Source organism: Hordeum vulgare, chromosome 1H (assembly GCF_904849725.1).
Source record: "Hordeum vulgare subsp. vulgare chromosome 1H, MorexV3_pseudomolecules_assembly, whole genome shotgun sequence".
Taxonomy (NCBI): domain Eukaryota; kingdom Viridiplantae; phylum Streptophyta; class Magnoliopsida; order Poales; family Poaceae; genus Hordeum; species Hordeum vulgare.
This window is the reverse complement of record NC_058518.1, coordinates 348,340,361-348,359,900: the sequence shown is the minus strand read 5'-3', so window position 1 is coordinate 348,359,900 and position 19,540 is coordinate 348,340,361. Positions and strand designations below refer to the sequence as shown.

General features: G+C 42.3%; 1 long non-coding RNA gene and 1 pseudogene across 1 annotated transcript; both read left to right on the top strand.

Annotated features, from left to right (window-relative positions):
* The first annotated feature begins 9,653 nt into the window (after positions 1-9,653).
* LOC123399102 lies at positions 9,654-11,791 on the top strand (annotated as a pseudogene).
* A 911-nt stretch (positions 11,792-12,702) lies between these two features.
* Positions 12,703-13,860, top strand: LOC123410848. The gene is made up of 2 exons (XR_006613115.1): positions 12,703-12,939; positions 13,649-13,860. It is a non-coding gene; the product is annotated as an uncharacterized LOC123410848 (long non-coding RNA).
* Positions 13,861-19,540: the final 5,680 nt, after the last annotated feature.

Here is a 19,540-nt window from a genome sequence, read left to right as displayed (position 1 = left end):
CAGTAGGTACTTCAGGTTGAGGAGCAACCCCTCATGCTTCCGTTCATGGTGAAGATACCCCGAACAAATTCCTCAAAGGAACAGTTTCCATAGTGACAAGTGACAATAAATTTCAGCAGAGTATATAAATGTTTCCTTACCAAATTCCACTTACCAAAGGCGCTTTCCTCCCCGGCAACGGCGCCAGAAAAGAGTCTTGATGACCCACAAGTATAGGGGATCAATTGTAGTCCTTTCGATAAGTAAGAGTGTCGAACCCAACGAGGAGAAGAAGGCTCTGATAAACAATTTTCAGCAAGGTAATAACTGCAAGCACTGAAAGTGGCGGTAACAAGTGATGGTGTAGTGAGGTGAAACGTAGCAAGCGAAAAGTAACAAGTAACAAGTAGTAGCAATGGTGCAGCAAGGTGGACCAATCCCTTTTGTAGCAAGGGACAAGCCTGAACAAAGTCTTATAAGAGGAAAACCGCTCCCGAGGACACACGGGAATTTCTGTCATGCTAGTTTCATCATGTTCATATGATTCGCGTTCGTTACTTTGATAGTTTGATATGTGGGTGGACCGACGCTTGGGTACTGACCTTACTTGGACAAGCATGCCACTTATTATTAACCCCTCTCGCAAGCATCCGCAACTACGAAAGAAGAATTAAGACAACGTCTAACCATAGTATTAAACTAGTGGATCCAAATCAGCCCCCTTACGAAGCAACGCATAGACTGGGGTTTAAGCTTCTGTCACTCTAGCAACCCATCATCTACATACTACTCCCCAATGCCTTCCTCTAGGCCCAAAGATGGTGAAGTGTTATGTAGTCGACGTTCACATAACACCACTAGAGGAAAAGACAACATACAACATATCAAAATACCGAACGAATATCAAATTCACATGACTATTATCAGTATGACTTATCCCATGTCCTCAGGAACAAAAGTAACTACTCACAAAGCATAATCATAATCATGATCAGAGGTGTAATGAATAGCATCAAGGATCTGAACATAAACTCTTCCACCAAGTAATCCAACTAGCATCAACTACAAAGAGTAATCAACACTACTAGCAACCTTACAAGTACCAGTTGGAGTCGCGAGACGGAGATTGGTTACAAGAGATGAACTAGGGTTTGGAGAGGAGATGGTGCTGATGAAGATGTTGATGGAGATGACTCCCCTCCGATGAGAGGAGTGTTGGTGATGACGATGGCGATGATTTCCCCCTCCGGAAGGATCGTCCTGCCGGAGCTCTAGATTGGTTCTGCTCAAGTTCCGCCTCGTGGCGGCGGAGAATCCATGAAAAAGCTCCACCCTGATTTTTCTCGGACGAAACCCTTCATATAGCAAAAGCGGGGGGGGGGGGGGGGCAGTGGGCCAGGCTTGTGGGCCCCTCGTAGCTCCCCTCTGACACTTCTTTCGCCCAGTATTTTTTATATATTCCGAAAAAAATCCACATTGATTTTCTGGGCATTTGGAGTTGCGCAGAATAGAGGACTCAGACTTGCTCCTTTTCCAATCCAGAATTCCAGCTGCCGGTATTCTCCCTCTTCAAATAAACCTTGCAAAATAAGAGAGAAAAGGCATAAGTATGGCACCACAAAGTATAATAACAGTCCATAAAGCGATAAATATCAACATGAAAGCATGATGCAAAATGGATGTATCAGTCACAAAGATAGGCGAAGTAGCAAACTTTAGGTCGTATTTCATCCTAGCGTTCAGAGATTTTCCTTTCCACTTGAGCAGTAATTTCTCAACATCATAGCTATCCTTACACGCAAGAAAGTCCTCAGCTATCTCTCCCTCCATAACATAATTCTCAGGCATATCAGGCAATTCAGGCATAATAGCAGGTTCTACTTCAATAGTATGAGTAGTTTCAGAAGTATCATCACATCTAGCAGCAACTCTAGCAATTTGTGCATCAAGGAATGCACCTAGTGGCAAAGCAGTATCAAGCATAGCATCATCAGGCAAAGCAGTATCAAGCATAGCATCATCATAAGCATCATGGGCAGCAGAAGTAGCATCATCAAGCACATGCGACATATCAAGATTTCTAGCAGGAGGTGATGTCACAAACTTACTCATAATCGAAGGTGAATCAAGTGCAGAGCTAGATGGCAGTTCCTTACGTGTCCTTGTAGTTCTTGGATCTATCCGATTCCTCATAGTATCAGCAGACGTAAATCCCAAGTGACTCAGAGAATATAGGTGCGCTTCCCCGGCAACGGCGCCAGAAAATAGCACGTTGATGGGAGAATATTCTTGACTTGGCTTCCCCGAAAACGGCGCGAGAAAATGGTCTTGATAACCCACAAGTATAGGGGATCGCAACAGTTTTCGAGGGTAGAGTATTCAACCCAAATTTATTGATTCGACTCAAGGGGAAGCCAAAGAATATTCTCAAGTATTAGCAGTTGAGTTGTCAATTCAACCACACCTGAAAGATTTAGTATCTGCAGCAAAGTATCAGTAGCAAAGTAGGGTGATAGCAGCAGTAGCAACAGTAACCAGTAGCAGCAGAGTAAGAACAAGTAACGGTAGCAGTAGTGACAACAGTAGCAGCAAAGTAACGTAGCAAGGACCAATAGGAAAAGACTCATAGGCATTGGATCGGTGATGGATGATTATGCCGGATGTGATTCATCATGCAACATTTATAACACGGAGAGATATGTAACTAGCTCCAGTTCGTCAATCTAATGTAGGCATGTATTCCGTATGTAGTCAGACGTGCTTAGGGAAAAGAACTTGCATGGCATCTATTGTCCATCCCTCCCGTGGCAGCGGGGTCCTAATGGAAACTACGGGATATTAAGGTTTTCCTTTTAATAAAGAACCGGACCAACACATTAACACTTGGTGAATACATGAACTCCTCATACTATGGTCATCTCCGGGAGTGGTTCCGGCGATTGTCACTCCGGGGTTGCCGGGTCATAACACATAGTAGGTGACTACAACTTGCAAGATAGGATCAAGAACACACATATATTGGCGACAACATAATAGGTTCAGATCTGAAATCATGGCACCCGGGCCCTAGTGACAAGAATTAATCATGGCAAAGTAGTAGCAACATCAATCTCATAACATAGTGGATACTAGGGATCAATCGCCATCAAAACTAACTCGATTACATGATAGATCTCATCCAACCCATCACCGTCCAGCAAGCCTACGAAGAGATTACTCACAAACGGTGAAAAGCATCATGGAATTGGCGATGAAGGAAGGTTGATGATGACGATGGCGACGATTTCCCCTCTTCGGAGCCCAAAACGGACTCCAGATCTGCCCTCCACATGAAGAACAGGAGGTGGAGGTGCCTCCGTATCGTAAAACGCGATGAACTCTTCTCCTTGATTTTTTTCCGGGTGAGACGGACTAAATAGAGCTGGATTTGGAGGCGGTGGAGCATCATGGGCTCCACAAGACTGCTAGGCGCGGCCAGGGGGGCCCATGCCTGGTGGGCTTGTGGGCTCCACGCTCCACATCCTCCGTTGATTCTTGTGCCAGTATTTTTCATAAATTCCAGAAAAATTCTCCGTAAATTTTCAGGTCATTCCGAGAACTTTTATTTCTGCACAAAAACAACACCATGGCAATTCTGCTGAAAACATCGTTAGTCCGGGTTAGTTCCATTCAAATCATGCAAAACAAGGGCAAAAGAGTTCGAAAAAGTAGATACGACGGAGACGTATCAATGATCTACATGTTGTTGATGTGTACCTTACCAACGCTCGTAGTAGCTCATGGGTATTTGATACCGGTGCTGTTGTTCACATTTGCAACTCTAAGCGGGAACTACGGAATAAACGAAGGTTGGCTAAGGACGAGGTGACGATGCGCGTCGAGAATGGTTCCGAGGTCGATGTGATCGCCGTCGGCACGCTACCTCTATATCTACCTTCCGGATTAGTTTTAAACCTTAATAATTGTTATTTAGTACCAGCTTTGAGCATGAACATTGTATCGGGATCTTGGTTAATGCGAGATGGGTACTCATTTAAGTCAGAGAATAATGGTTATTCTATTTATATGAGTGATATGTTCTATGGTCATGCCCCGCTGGTCAATGGTTTATTCTTGATGAATCTCGATCCTGATGTTACACATATTCATAGTGTGAGTACCAACAGATGTAAGGTTGATAATGATAGTCCCACATGCTTGTGGCACTGCCGCCTTGGTCATATCGGTGTCAAGCGCATGAAGAAACTCCATACTGGTGGACTTTTGGAGTCTCTTGATTTTGAATCATTTGACACATGCGAACCGTGCCTCATGGGCAAGATGACCAAGACTCCATTCTCTGGAATAATGGAGCGAGCAACCAACTTGTTGGAAATAATACATACCTATGTATGCGGTCCAATGAGCGTTGAAGCTCGCGATGGCTATCGTTATGTTCTCACCCTCACTTAATGAAGCACAAATATGAAACCTTTGAAAAGTTCAAGGAAATTCAGAGTGAGGTGGAAAATCAACGCAACAAGAAAATAAAGTTTCTACGATCCGATCATGAAGGAGAATATTTGAGTCATGAATTTGGCACACACCTACGGAAATGTGGAAATGTGTCACAACTCATGCCGCCTGGCACACCGGAGCGTAACGGTGTGTCTGAACGTCGTAATCACACTTTATTAGATATGGTGCAATCTATGATGTCTCTTACCGACTTACCGCTATCATTTTGGGGATATGCATTGGAAACCACGGCATTCACTTTAAATAGGGCACCACCTAAATCCTTGAGACGACACCGTATGAATTATGGTTTGGAAAGAAACCTAAGCTGTCGTTTCTGAAAGTTTGGGGCTGCGATGCTTATGTGAAGAAACTTCAACCAGAAAAGCTTGAACCCAAAGCGTAGAAATGCGTCTTCATAGGATAATCTAAGGAAACTATTGGGCATACCTTCAACCTTAGATCCGAAGGCAAAGTCTTTGTTGCTAAGAACGGATCCTTTCTAGAGAAAGAGTTTCTTTCGAAAGAAGTAAGTGGGAGGAAAATAGAACTTGATGAGGTAATCGTACCTCCTCTCGAATCGGAGAGTAGCGCACTGCAAGAAAATGTTTCTGAGGCGCCTGCACCGGCTAGAGATCAAGTTAATGATGATGATCACGACACTTCATATGAAGTTGCTATTGAACCTCAAAGGTCGACAAGGGCACGCTCCGCACCAGAGTGGCACGGCAACCCTGTCAAGGAAATCATGTTGTTAGACAATAGTGAACCTTCGAACTATGAAGAAGTGATGGTGGGCCTGGATTCCAACAAATGGCTTGAGGCCATGAAATCCAAGATAGGATCAATGTATGAGAACAAAGTATGGACTTTGGTGGACTTGTCCGATGATCGGCGAGGCATAGAAAATAAATGGATCTTTAAGAAGAAGACCGACGTAGACGGTAATGTGAACGTCTATAAAGCTCGACTTGTCGCAAAGGGTTTTCGACAAATTCAAGGAATTGACTATGATGAGACTTTCTCTCCCGTAGCAAAGCTGAAGTCAGTCGGAATCATGTTAGCAATTGTCGCATTTCATGATTATGAAATTTGGCAAATGGACGTCAAAACATCATTCCTTAATAGATATCTTAAAGAAGAGTTGTATATGATGCAACCAGAAGGTTTTGTCGATCCTAAGAGTGCTAACAAAGTATGCAAGCTCCAGCGCTCCATCTATGGGCTGGTGCAAGCATCTCGGAGTTGGAACATTTGCTTTAATGAGGTGATTAAAGTGTTTGGGTTTATACAGGTTTATGGAGAACCCTGTATTTCAAGAAAGTGACTGGGAGCTCTGTAGCATTTCTCGTACTATATGTGGATGACATATTGTTGATGGGAAATGATATAGAATTATTGGAGAGCATAAAGGCCTACTTGAAAAAAAGTTTTTCAATGAAGGACCTTGGAGAAGCTGCATACATATTAGGCATCAAGATCCATAGAAGTAGATCAAGACGCCTCATAGGTCTTTCACAAAGTACATAGCTTGACAAGATATGGAAGAAGTTCAATATGGATAAGTCAAAGAAGGGGTTCTTTCCTATATTGCAAGGTATGAGATTAAGTAAGACTCAATGCCCGACCACGATAGAAGAAAAAGAGAAGATGAGTACCATCCCCTACGCTTCAGCCGTAGGTTCTCTTATGTATGCCATGCCGTGTACCAGACCTGATGTCACTACAAGAAATATGCTTATACATGACGTTATTTAAGATGTCGTTGATGAATTCGTCATAAATCTATGACGATTTCATTCGAGATTGTCGTAAACCGTTTGAGGGGATCAAATCTACATATAAATTACGATGATGTGAGTCAAAAACGTCGTAACCGCATAAGATGAGATCGCCATAACTTCTACGACGATTATAAAAATGTCGTAACATGTTCTAACTATGTTGACATGTCACTCGTGGGTCCATTCTATCCCACCTCATCCATGTATTGAACTGTTTTTATACCACTTTTCTGTTGGGCTATTTTTTTCAACTTACTTTTATATTAGGCTGGTATTTTATCCTCCATGCTTGCTAATGGGCTGGTTTGTGATCTGCTAAAAAGGCCCACATTTTAAGATTATAATATTTTGCATAAAAACTAGGGGACTGCTACGCATCGTCCGATGCATATGCATGCACCGTTCGATCACCAGCTCGGTCGCATCCGTCCACCACACAAAATCCTGAAACAATGCTTCAGTTGCGGAAACAAGCACGCTGCTACATCGTCCGGCTGACAGGTTAAAAAATGACTGACGAGTCTTTTGAAACAGACACGAAGTTGCAGAAACTCGTCATTACGCCCTACTTGTACTATGCGTTCGTAGAAATCGACCGGCTGATGGGAAGAGTTTTCCTTGTTATATAATATCTTCCACAGCAAAAGATCGTGTTGCGGAAACATATGTAGAATTCTTTCTCTACACAAAAGTCTTGTTACATAAATATTTTGCAACTGAGTGTTTGTTATAGATTTTCTTTTCTGCTATAGTAGATAATTTTTTTGCAACAAAAGTCAAATTGAAGATTTTTTTCCCAATTTTCTCTTTTTTGCAACACATGTGTTGTTGCGGAAATAAGTTTTGCAACACATGTAATGTTTCAGGAAAAAAAATAACGATGTTGCAATCTAGATTCTCACCGGCACCGCCCACCATTGACTTCATAGTTGCGGCCGAGCGCACGGGACACGTGTCGTGCGCACGAGGTGGCGGATGGAAAATGTCCGATCCGCCGGATGATTAGCATCATTTCCCTAAAAACTATTAAAAAATAACTATCAAAACTTCCCTCTAATTCTTATCAAAAAGAAGGAAAATTTTCCTCCCAAAACTTTGCTCAAATTCCACACGCCAAACCGGCACGCCGCGCGCGCGGCCAAAGTTTTCGCCCAACCCCCGCGCCTTTTTCCTCCGTCGTCCAGTGAGAGGTGGGTCGTCTCCATGTCCAACTCATCTGGTTCCTTTTCCTCTCCCCACTCCCCCGCCCTGTCCATGGCCCTGTTCCTCTTCTCCCCCACCGGAGCTCCGCCCTCCCGCCCGCCCGCCGGCCGCTCTCCGCCCCGTGCAGCTCCTCCACCATCCGAACCGCCCAATCCTTCCTCTCTTCCCCGCGCGGCCCCGTCCCTGCCCTGCCTTCTCCTCGCCTCGCCGTTGTCGACTCGACGACCCCAGCTCGCCACTGTCCGCGAAGTCGACGGCCGACAGCAGCGGCCCGGATCGAGGAACGAGGGCCCTCTCAGGTGAGATCCCCTCTCTCAAGTGTCGTGCCCCATGCCTGTGGTTAGCTCCCCGATCTGGACGATCCCGGGGTTTGATGTGTGCTGCGATTAATTTGGGGATGGATCTGGGATGATGGATGGTAGGGGGATCGGCCGTCCGACGACACGAGGGTAACTAGCCGCGACGCCCACGAGACGAATCAACCGCAGCTGGACTAGGGCCTAGGGCAACCGACGGCGGCGGCGCAGGAACAATTTTGTAGCCACTTGACAGAAATCAGCGGTGGTGCGGGGGCATCCATCAGCATCCATACGAGGGCTTCAAGCAACGGCTGCGCGAGGGCATCAAGCAAGTGCGACGCCAGGAGGTTAGGTGAGGTGAGTTCCCTTGTCTCGGTCTACTGATTGTTGAAGTCATGGAATTGCTTAGAATCATGGTCTAGGTGACTATTTTAATCTTGAAATTACTTGAAAATTGTGAGTGTTGGGTTTGCTGGTTGCATTGAAGATTACCTGTACTCTCGGTAACTCAATCTTAGCTTTACTTACTCATATTGAACATTGCCTACACCAATTGTTCGCTAGATAATTTATTTGGTAAATATAGGAAACCAGGATCTTAGATTTACTCAGATTGAACATTCACTACTCGTCTACTCCCAATGTTCTCTTCTGATTTATTTGCTAAATAAAGTAAACCATGCAAAGTAGTTATATTGCAACTGTGCATATTTTTAGGATATTAGTATAGGAGTTTTTTTTCTGAAACTTATTAATATAATGAAAGGAGCTTACATAAAATTTACTATATTCCACAGAACCAGTGAACACCCAAAAAGCCCAATCAACGAGTAATCATTTCTGAATTCTTATTCTAGAACAGATGATGAGTATGCTCCTCTCTTTCTAGATACCTTGCAAAACTATTTGTGTATTGCCACAAGCTGAATCCGCTTCTCCCAGTGCCACCTCGTAGCATATGGTTGCTGAATAAAGGTGGTCTCTCATAGTCTCATGTAATCATGCCATCTATATTATGATATGTGCACTGCTCCCATTCGGATTATTCTATTGTGATGGTGAGAACACAAGGTGAAATTTTGTTGTTATTTAGTGAACATGTAAATAAGAAATGGAGGTTCTTTGCTTTGGCCCGTTCTCCTCTTTTTCTTTTGTGTTCGGTTGTGTGAAAAGATACTTTTCCATATAATTTAGTAACCTGGAAGCCGTGCATTTCAGAACATCAGTGTTTTCTACACTATCTCACATAACACAAACTCTTGACTATCTAACATCATTTTTACTCTCTCTCTCATTTTACTGATGCGCATGGGTGTCATTATTAGATGACTTCATGTCATTCATCTAAGTACCAATTCGGTTGTTATGTTTTATTAGATATTTTCTCATGTTTTGTGATTCGGTTGCTTCACTCCCGCTATAGAAGATACATGTACTACAGAGGTTATGGTTTGTAGATTGCTATGTGGCATGCCAACTTTTAGGTTTCAGTTGTAAGGTGCTCGCATGTCTTTATTGTTGCCCTGGTTATGGTGTAGATGCACCCAATAATGATTTTTGTTCTGTTCTAGTTAGTGTCTGAAATAGTTTTCTTTTTGGCGATTTAAGTTTCTTCACCTACACTCATCATACCATTTCTGTTTGTCAAAGCTGATGTAGTAACATGCTGCTTCAGTTTCAAAAACCTGAACATGTTGCTTTGGCCAAAGAAAAGGGTTGGTGTTGTTGTTAAAGCTAGTTAAAACTTGTACACACATTCCACCTTAATTATGTGCAAAAATCTGTCCCATTTCATCTTAACCAAATTTATTACTGTAAAAAACACTTGCACGGAGTAGTTTGTGTGAGCAGCTGCAATGCATAATCAAAGTTGTGAAAAACAAGGCTAGGAATGGAGGAGCTAGCAGCAGCCATGTACACCCAGGACAACGGTTTGATATCCTTAGTCAGCCCGTACATTATCAAGTCCACGCAACGGTATCCGGTCATCAACAGTTGCTAATGCTGGCATTAAGCGTGGATGGCAAGATCTGTCCGTTGGATGGCACGGTGGATGTTGGATAGCAGGGTTCACCGCCGGCGTCGAAGCAGTTGGTGGGCGGGATGGACCCTAAAGATCCTAGGTGGATGCGAAGGTATGCCGATTTTCAGTGCTTAAAAAATCTGGAAGTAGTGGCTGAAATCTGAACTGATCAGTATATATCTAATATTTTTATGTGAGAATTCTCAATGTATCACTCCTAGCAGTTGATGAATAAACATTTTATCAAGTATTCCATCTTTGAAAATCAGTGATTTCGTAAGCAGTCTGAATATTGATACATGCAGCAAAAGTGGGTTTGTAAACTGTGAGTGTGGTACGCAAAGCTAAAAGCAAAAGGAAGTATGTGAATCCTAAAAGGCATGACATTCTGAGCACGTGCACGCCGTCAATGTTTAATTCTATAACGAAAAAATGAAGAATAGGCTAAGTGTATCATGTTGCTAACATAAGCATATGCTGAACTCATCATATGTCCACCGATGGTTTACCCTTGGCTGCACCCATGTTAGTACATTCGGTCAGAATCTTTTCTATGAGACGTATAGGTGTGTAGAACTACACACAAGTTAATGCTTGGTCCGTACATCAGCTTATTTGATGAGTCCAGCTAAGTTTCTGTTAGTTTTATAGTCGTGCTTGATGAGTAGTGATTCTAATGTGTATGAAGACCACGACGACCCGTCCGGGGCCAAGCATTGCCGCCACCGCCTCAACCAGGCCAAGGAGCAGTGGGAGGCGTAGGGAGCCAAGAAGGTGATCAACTCGGAGCTCTGGCACGCCTGCACCGGCCCGCTCGTCTGCCTGACCCAGCGCGGGAGCCTCGTCAACTACTTCCCACAGGGCCACAGCGAGCAGGTCCCCGTCTGCATCCTTCTACCGCACCAACATTCCTGCTCCGTTTATCTGGTTTAGATCACTTCACTTGACTTCATGCATGGATTGCTGAGGTTTTTCTTGATCTGGCAGGTCGCGGCCACCACCAACCAAGAAGACTCCCAACTCCCACATCCCCAACTACCCGAGCCTGCCGTCGCAGCTGCTGTGCCAAGTCCACAAAATCACCATGCATGTAAGCGCAGACAGTTCATCTACAGATGGATTAGGAGTTAGTGGCCTTATGCATTAACATTATCCGTGATAAATGCTGGATTTCTTGTTTGGGGTTTGCACAGGCTGACAAGGATACTGATGAGGTGTATGCACAGATGACGCTGCAACCAGTAAACTCTGTAAGTACTGTCAAGAAATGGAACTTGGTGAAAAAGTTCAGTTCAAGCTGAGCTGAATTATTCTACATTGTTCACTGAAAGTGTAATAAAACTGTCATCTGATTCGAAGATTCTGTGAATTTCAGGAAACCGATGTGTTCCCGATCCAGTCTCTCGGCAGCTATGCCAAGAGTAAGCACCCGACCGAGTATTTCTGCAAGAACTTGACCGCGAGCGATATGAGCACGCACGGCGGGTGCTCGGTGCCTCGAAGAGCCGCAGGGAAGCTGTTCCACAGCTGGTATATATCAGCATCTTGTCCACATTTTCTTTTATCTACTTGGTTACTCTTTGTGAGTGCTTCAGCTCATACATATGTTATGTCCTTGGTACTTGTAGGATTACTCGATGCAGCCTCCTAACCAGGAGCTTATCGTGCAAGATTTGCATGACAACATGTGGATATTTTGTCACATTTATCGTGGTAGGGTCGAATGCTGCTTGACTTGCTTCTAACTTGTTCTGTGTTCATTCAAGGGTACATAATTTTGGTGTCTTGGGTCCTGGTGCCCGCATCGCTGTTAATCTTATTTTGAGATTCTCAGGAGCCAAAACTGAATATCATCAGTATCTTTGTTCAGTATCAGCACTTGCCAGATACAGTATTTCTTTGAGAAATACTACGCGATTGAGGTGTGTAATCTGTAGGCACAAAAATCTATATGAAACTTCAACAACCCATCTATCTATATGATTCCAGGTTTAGGGACGCAGTAGTTCAGTTTAGACATCCAATAGCTGTTAGGAGTGCCGACATACATGGTTTACGATGTTACTGGTGGTCTGAAGCTTTTATAGAAGCATTTGCACATTCTCGAGCTTAGGAGTTAGTTTAGGACTTACGAATTCAAGGAGCATTAAATTTTTTGTTTGATCTGCTGCTAAAGAATGATTCTTAATTTCATTGGCTATCTTGTATTCTTGTTTCTTTATTAAGGTAACTAGCATACAGAGTATATATATAATTTTAGACAAAGAAAGACAAGGGGCATTTTTAGTCCATCACACATGAATGGCGGCATCAGAATTCCAATTTATTATCAGTAATACATAGCTGAAAATGATGTGCTATGTACATATAAGTATATAACTACCTGTTTAGGTCCAGTTTGGACTGATAATATATTTGTGTACAACAATCTGAGTTCCAGTCTATTGCCTTACTGTCCTACATCATTGCCATGTTGAACTCTAGAGGTACAAAATATGTACATGCTTCTCTGAGTATTGTGTAATTTGTCATGTCATTGAAAACTTTTTAGTCTTCCATCATTTATTTTTAACTTGAGTCCATCTTTTTGTTCCACCAGTGTTTCTTCCAATATTGGATAGTTTTATGATATCTGACATGTATTCTTGCTATTATACTGTGACAGATGTGCCATAAAAATGGTGTCATCCATCGGGACCTTAAACTAGAGAACTTCTTACATTCAAATAAGAAGATAAGTTCACCTCTACACGCAATTGATTTTGGACTATATGTGTTATTCACGACTAGCCTTCTCAAGAACATACTGTATTTAGCTAAATATAGTTAGTAACTAGTTCATGATTTAGGAAACTACTGTATTTGGCCAAGTACCAGTTAATGACAAGTTTATGTTTTAATTGTCTGTTACAATTCTGATTACCATGCGAGCTTTATTAGATTGACAAAAACTGGTTGAAATCCACCTTATTAGGCAAGTATGTTTCCTGAACCTGAGGTGTGTAATTTGATGGAGTAACATGTATATTGGCATCTTCGTATTAAATAGCTGCTTACTGTCAGGTGACTGAACATTGGGGGCATCACTTTATGAGCAGCCACAAGTCTACCTATCAGTTCATAGTGCAGACACATTCCAGATACTACTTTGCAGGTCCACTCTTTCCATTCATCCATTGTTTCTTGTAGCTCCAGGCATAGCAAACAGCAATGCAAGCTCAGAAAGTCTTAAATATTTTGATTGAAAACTGCAAAAAATTCTTAAACGACCGCTGAAAAAATAAATAATTTGCCCTACCAACTGCCAACATTGCTAGTCACCTATAGTGGTGAAAAGGAACAACAGAATCCCATATATGTAGCATTTTAAAGTTTTTAACTAATTTGTGTTATATGAGTTGGTCCCCATAATTTATTCCATTCTGTTGATTTCTCCGTCGTATTGTAGCCTAACAGCATTTTGGAACATGCGATTGATTTCAACTACAATTACTAGAAAAATACTTGCGTCAATTTATCTGAAAATAAACCCACGTTATATGGAGAAACTGAACATTCTAATGAGCAACTTAATTCCAAACGTTGTAGAACAACAAGGTTTGCAATGTTGAACCATTTTCTGTTTCTCAAATACAAAATAACTTCTCATTTTGGTGCATACATGTATCCCCATTGTTATCTTTATGATGATGTTTGTCACTAATAAAATGTATTTACAGATTGTTCGCAATCACTAGTATCACCGATAACTATGCATCGTCTTTGTTCTTCTATTTTTATTTGTGTACAGACTTCATCCAACTTAACATGTTGTCAGATGTACTTTTCTTTTGTTTCTAATCATTCTATTTTATAACATTCAGATGATGGCCTTCATTCATGTTTCATCGCGAGCACTATGACGAAGAAGTAAGAAGAAAGCAAGGCATGCATGATCTAGGCATGCATGCACATTCTTCTAATGCTGAATTTTCTTGGAATTTGGATGTAGTGTTGATTTTGCTGAGAATTTGATGTATATTTGCATGCAAACAAAATTCAAATGCTGGGAGTTATGTACATATTCTTATAATACTATCATAATTGGAAAATACGTTGGCATTGAATCTGGGCTGGTTTTATGTTGATGATATAAATTTTATTTGTTAAAAATAGGCATGGGCAAAATCTAGAATTGGTCGAAATGTCTATTGAACAAAATTTATTTGGGCTTTGAAAAGAGGAACTGAATCTATTGGCAGCAATTAAGCTGAAATATAAATAGAAATGCGTAAAAAAGGTTGAGGCCCAAAAAAGAAATGGATAGTAAAAGGCTATAGTTTAGAAATTAAAAAGGCCGAATTGTTGGCCCAGGCCCGTGTAGGTAATCAAACCATAGGAAAAAAATTACACAATGGGCTATTTTAATGGGCTCGGCCCACGTAAAGCACCGAACTGGACCAGCCCATCTGATCAAATGGGTTGGGCTGATTTCAACCATGACGTTTTGATTTCGTCGTAATTTTGCCACGTAGGACTGCCACGTAGGATTGGGTTTGATTGCCAATGACGACTTAGGATCGTCGTAAAGGTTACGACGACCCAGGAATTGTCGTAAAAGTTACGACGATTTTGATCAAAACGTCGGTGCTGTTCATTTCTGACGCTCCGTTTTCGACGCTTGATTTTTCGTCGTGAGATCGTCGTAAATTAAAAACCGTGACGATGTAGCGACGAAAAAATAGCGTCGTGTATTAGCATATTCCTTGTAGTGTGTGAACCTTGCCATAAGTTTGGTAGGGAGGTACCAAAGTGATCCCGGTATGGAACACTAGACAGCGGTCAAGAATATCCTTAAGTACGTAAAAAGGACTAAGGATATGTTTCTCGTTTATGGAGGTGATGAAGAGATCGTCGTAAAGGGTTACGTCGATGCTAGCTTCAACACAGATTCGGATGACTCCAAGTCACAAACCGGATACATGTATGTTTTCAATGTTGGGGCAGTCGGCTGGTGCAGCTGCAAGCAAGACGTCGTTGCAGCATCTACATGTGAAGCGGAGTACATAGCTACTTCGGAAGGAGCTCAAGAAGGGATCTGGATGAAGGAGTTCATCACTGACCTTGGAGTGATTCCAAGTGCATCAGGCTCGATGACACTCTTCTATGGCAACACTAGAGCTATTGCGATAACCAAGGAGCCCAGATTTCACAGGAAGACCAAGCACATCAAACGCTGCTACAACTCCATCCAGGACTACGTCCAGAAAGGAGAAATAGATATTTGTAAAGTACACACAGATCTGAATATTGCAGACCCGTTAACTAAACCTCTTCCACGAGCAAAACATGATTAACACCAGAATTCTATGGGTGTTCGATTCATCACAATGTAACTAGATTATTGACTATAATGCAAGTGGGAGAGTGTTGGAAATATGCCCTAGAGGCAATAATAAAGTAGTTATTATTATATTTCCTTGTTCATGATAATTGTCTATTGTTCATGCTATAATTGTATTAACCGGAAACAGTAATACATGTGTGAATATATAGATCACAATATGTCCCTAGTAAGCCTCTAGTTGGCTAGCTCGTTGATCAATAGATGATCATGGTTCCCTGATCATGGACATTGGATGTCGTTGATAACGGGATCACATCATTGGGAGAATGTTGTGATGGACAAGACTCAATCCTAAGCATAGCACTAGATCGTGTTGTTCGTCTGCTAAAGCTTTTATAATGTCAAGTATCATTTCCTTGGACTGTGAGATTGTGCAACTCCCGGATACCGTAGAAGTGATTTGGGTGTATCAAACGGCACAATGTAACTGGGTGACTATAAAGATGCACTACGGGTATCTCCGAAAGTGTCTGTTGAATTGGTACGAATCGAGACCGGGATTTGTCACTCCGTGTGACGGAGAGGTATCTCTGGACCCACTCGGTAGAACATCATCATAATGAGTTCAATGTGACTAAGGAGTTAGTCATGGGATGATGTGCTACGGAACGCGTAAAGATACTTCCCAGTAACGAGATTGAACAAGGTATAGGGATACCGACGGTCGAATCTCGGGCAAGTATCATACCAATAGACAAAGGGAATAGCATACGGGATTGATTGAATCCTTGACATCGTGGTTCATCCAATTAGATCATCGTGGAACATGTGGGAACCAACATGGATATCCAGACCCCGCTATTGGTTATTGGCTGGAGAGCTGTCTCGGTCATGTCTGGACGTCTCCCAAACCCGTAGGGTCTACACACTTAAGGTTCGATGACGCTAGGGTTATAGGGAAATAGTGTACTTGGTTACCGAAGGTTGTTCGGAGTCCTGGATGAGATCCCGGACGTCACGAGGAGCTCCGAAATGGTCCGGATGTAAAGAATTATATACAGTAAGTGAGATTTTGGACACCGGAAATGTTTCGGGCGTCACCGATAACGTACTGGGACCACTGGAAGGGTTCCGGGGGTCCACCGGGAGGGACCACCAGCCCCGGGAGGCTACATGGGCCAAGTGTGGGAGGGAACCAACCCCTTGGTGGGCTGGTGCGCCTCCCACCCAGCTCAAGGCGTGGGAAAGGAGGGAAGGGGCAACCCTAGCGCAGGAGGGGGCCCATGCCCACCTGGCCGCCACCTCCGGGTGCCAGATGGGGCTGCCGCCACCCCTATGGTGGGAACCCTAGAGGTGGCGCCCCCTCCTCCCTCTCCTCCTATATATACCCATGAGTTGGGGCTGTTTTGAAACGGACAAACCTCTTTCTCTTGGTGCAGCCCTACCTCTCCTCTTCCTCGTACTCCGTGGTGCTTGGCAAAGCCTTGCCGGAGTTCCACGTAGCTCTACCGCCACCACGCCGTCGTGCTGCCGGAGCTCTACCTCAACCTCTCCTCCCTCTTTGCTGGTTCAAGGTGTTGGAGACGTCACTGGGCTGCACGTGTGCTGAACGCGGAGGTGCCATGATTGGTCACGTAGATCGGAATCACACCGCGATCTGAATTGCTGCGAGTACGACTCCATCAACCGCACTCTAGTAACGCTTCTGGTTAGTAATGTTCAAAGGTATGAAGATGCTCTTCCCTCTTGCTCGTTGTTGGTCTCTCCATAGATAGTTCCTTGTATGGCGTAGGAAAATTTTGAATTTACTACGTTACCCTACAAGTATAGGGGATCAATTATAGTCCTTTCAATAAGTAACAGTGTCGAATCCAACGAGGAGCAAAAGGAAATGATAAGTTGTTTTCAGGAAGGTATTCTGTGCAAGTGCTATAAGAACAGTAATAGATTGTTTTGTAGCAAGATTATTTGTAACAAGTGAAAAGTAACAATAGTAACAAAAGTGCAGCAAGGTAGCCCAATCCTTTTTATATCAAAGGACACGCACGTAAGTAGTCTTATATAAAGCAAGTGCTTCCGAGGACACATGGGAATTTCTGTCTAGTCATGTTCATCATATTTAGTTGATTCACGTTTGCTACTTTGATAATTTGATATGTGGGTGGACCGGTGCTAAGGTGCAGTTATTACTAGAATAAATAACCAACTTATGGTTACCACCTCTCACAAGCATCCGCAACTACGAAAGAAGAATTAAGATAAATCTAACCATAGGATGAAACTTGTGGATCCAAATCAGTCCATTATGAAGCAACACATAAACTGGGGTTTAAGCTTCTGTCGCTCTCGCAACCCATCATCTACGTGTTACACCACAATGACTTCCCTTAGGCCCATAAGATGGTGAAGTGTCATGTAGTCGACATTCACATGACACCACTAAGGGAAGTAACAACATACATATCATTGAAATGTCAAACGAATACCAACTCTATATGATTACTTATAACAAGACTTCTCCCATGTCTTCGGGAACAATAATTACTACTCGCACCTCATCAACTTGTTCAAGATCACACGTTTAATAATAACAATTAAGGATATGGTCATAATATCTTCCACCAAGTAATCCAACAAGCATCAACTACAAGATGTAATCAACACAACTAGTAAACCACAGGTACCAATTTGAGGTTTTGAGACAAAAATTGAATACAAGATTTGAACTAGGGTTGGAGATGAGATGGTGATGGTGAACACGTTGATGAAGATTGGTCCTCCACTAAAGGAGGAAGCTTTGGTGATGACGATGCCTTTGATTTTCCCCAACATAATCTCTTTGTCGGAGAACAAAAGGATATGTGCCTAGGTTTCCTCCTTGAGACCGCAGCACCTCGTCCCGAATGATAACTTACGATTTGTTCCTAGGGTAAAACATGTCATATAGGAGAAGAGAGGGGTAGGGAGACATGTAGGGGCTCCACAAGCCATGAGGGAACAACCTCGGGGCGCCTTGTTGGCTTGTGGCCAGCAAGTGGCCCCTCTGTGGTATATTTTTGGCCCAGAAATTCTAAAATATTCCAGATTTTTTTTCCGTAAAGTTTCAGGTCATTTGGAGCAAGTTTAATTTTCTGCCTTTTCTCGGTTTCCTGGTCCAAAATTCCAGTTTCTAGATGTTTCCCTCTCGGTGATTTACCTTGCGTATTCAGAGAGAAAGAAACTAAAATGTATGATAATAAGAGTAATTGATAGAATTAACACATATCAACAGTAATCCATGATGCAAAATGGACGTATCAACTCCCCCAAGCTTAGGCATCGCTTGTCGTCAAGCGAAAGTCGAGCTCAAAAATAATGACCACACGACTTGAGAGAGAGGTGTTGATAAAAATAGAATACGAACATGAGAGCATCATGAAAATTAGCATATCAACAAGTATTTTATCATATAGCTCCTCATAAACAAGTGACAATCCATTCACAATTATTGGAGTAAAAAGCATAAATTTTAATGACAATCAACGAACTATGTTCTCAGTCATTGGGACAATCATAATTCATCATAATTTAGAGGAGAGTTTATGTGAGATCTTTATTTTTGGCAATTTCACATACTCAACTATCATTTAATCTTCTATGTTTGCTCATGCTCACAGCATATTTTTGGAGCTCATGTTTCCAAAGGACACATAGGAAGATAGGGGCTTAAATAATCTACAGCCCAACTTATTTACCTCAAGGATAATGTCAACAATAATAAATCATGACCATCTACATCCACTTGGATATATAAGACTGAATCTTTCCTCAACACATGGTTCTTGCCACTATAGAGTTAATAGGTAGGAAGAGGAATAAACTTTATGGACTCAAGCACAATATTAAACTCGTGAAGATAAAAGGTAGGCCCTTCGCAGAGGGAAGCATAGGTTGTTATGCACTTTTAAATTTTTGGATGTGCAAACTCTTAATGCAAAGGAACATCCCTTTATATTGCCCCTTGAGATATCAAACTTTATTATGCAGTGTGTCACTTTTATTTCTTTACCATCACAAGATCATACAAAGGTTATTTTCCCTTACAGTAAAGACCACATGAGTTTTAGGAGCAATTTTTATTGCGCAATGCACCGATGACAACTTACTTGACGGATCTTACTCAATCCATATGTAGGTATGGTGGACTCTCCTTTTAAGATACTAGATTTCAGGGTTTTGGATTCACAAGTAGTATCTCTACTTATTGCGGATTTTTTGGGGGCTAGAAAAGATCTAAAGCAAGCACCACATAACTTCTATGTGAATGTAAACTAACATAACCATTATGTTGTCTTCCATGTCCAATATCAACACTTGATCATTATATAATATTTGGTGGGGGGGGGCACAATCATAAAATATGTCCAAGATAGTGTATTTATATGTGAGT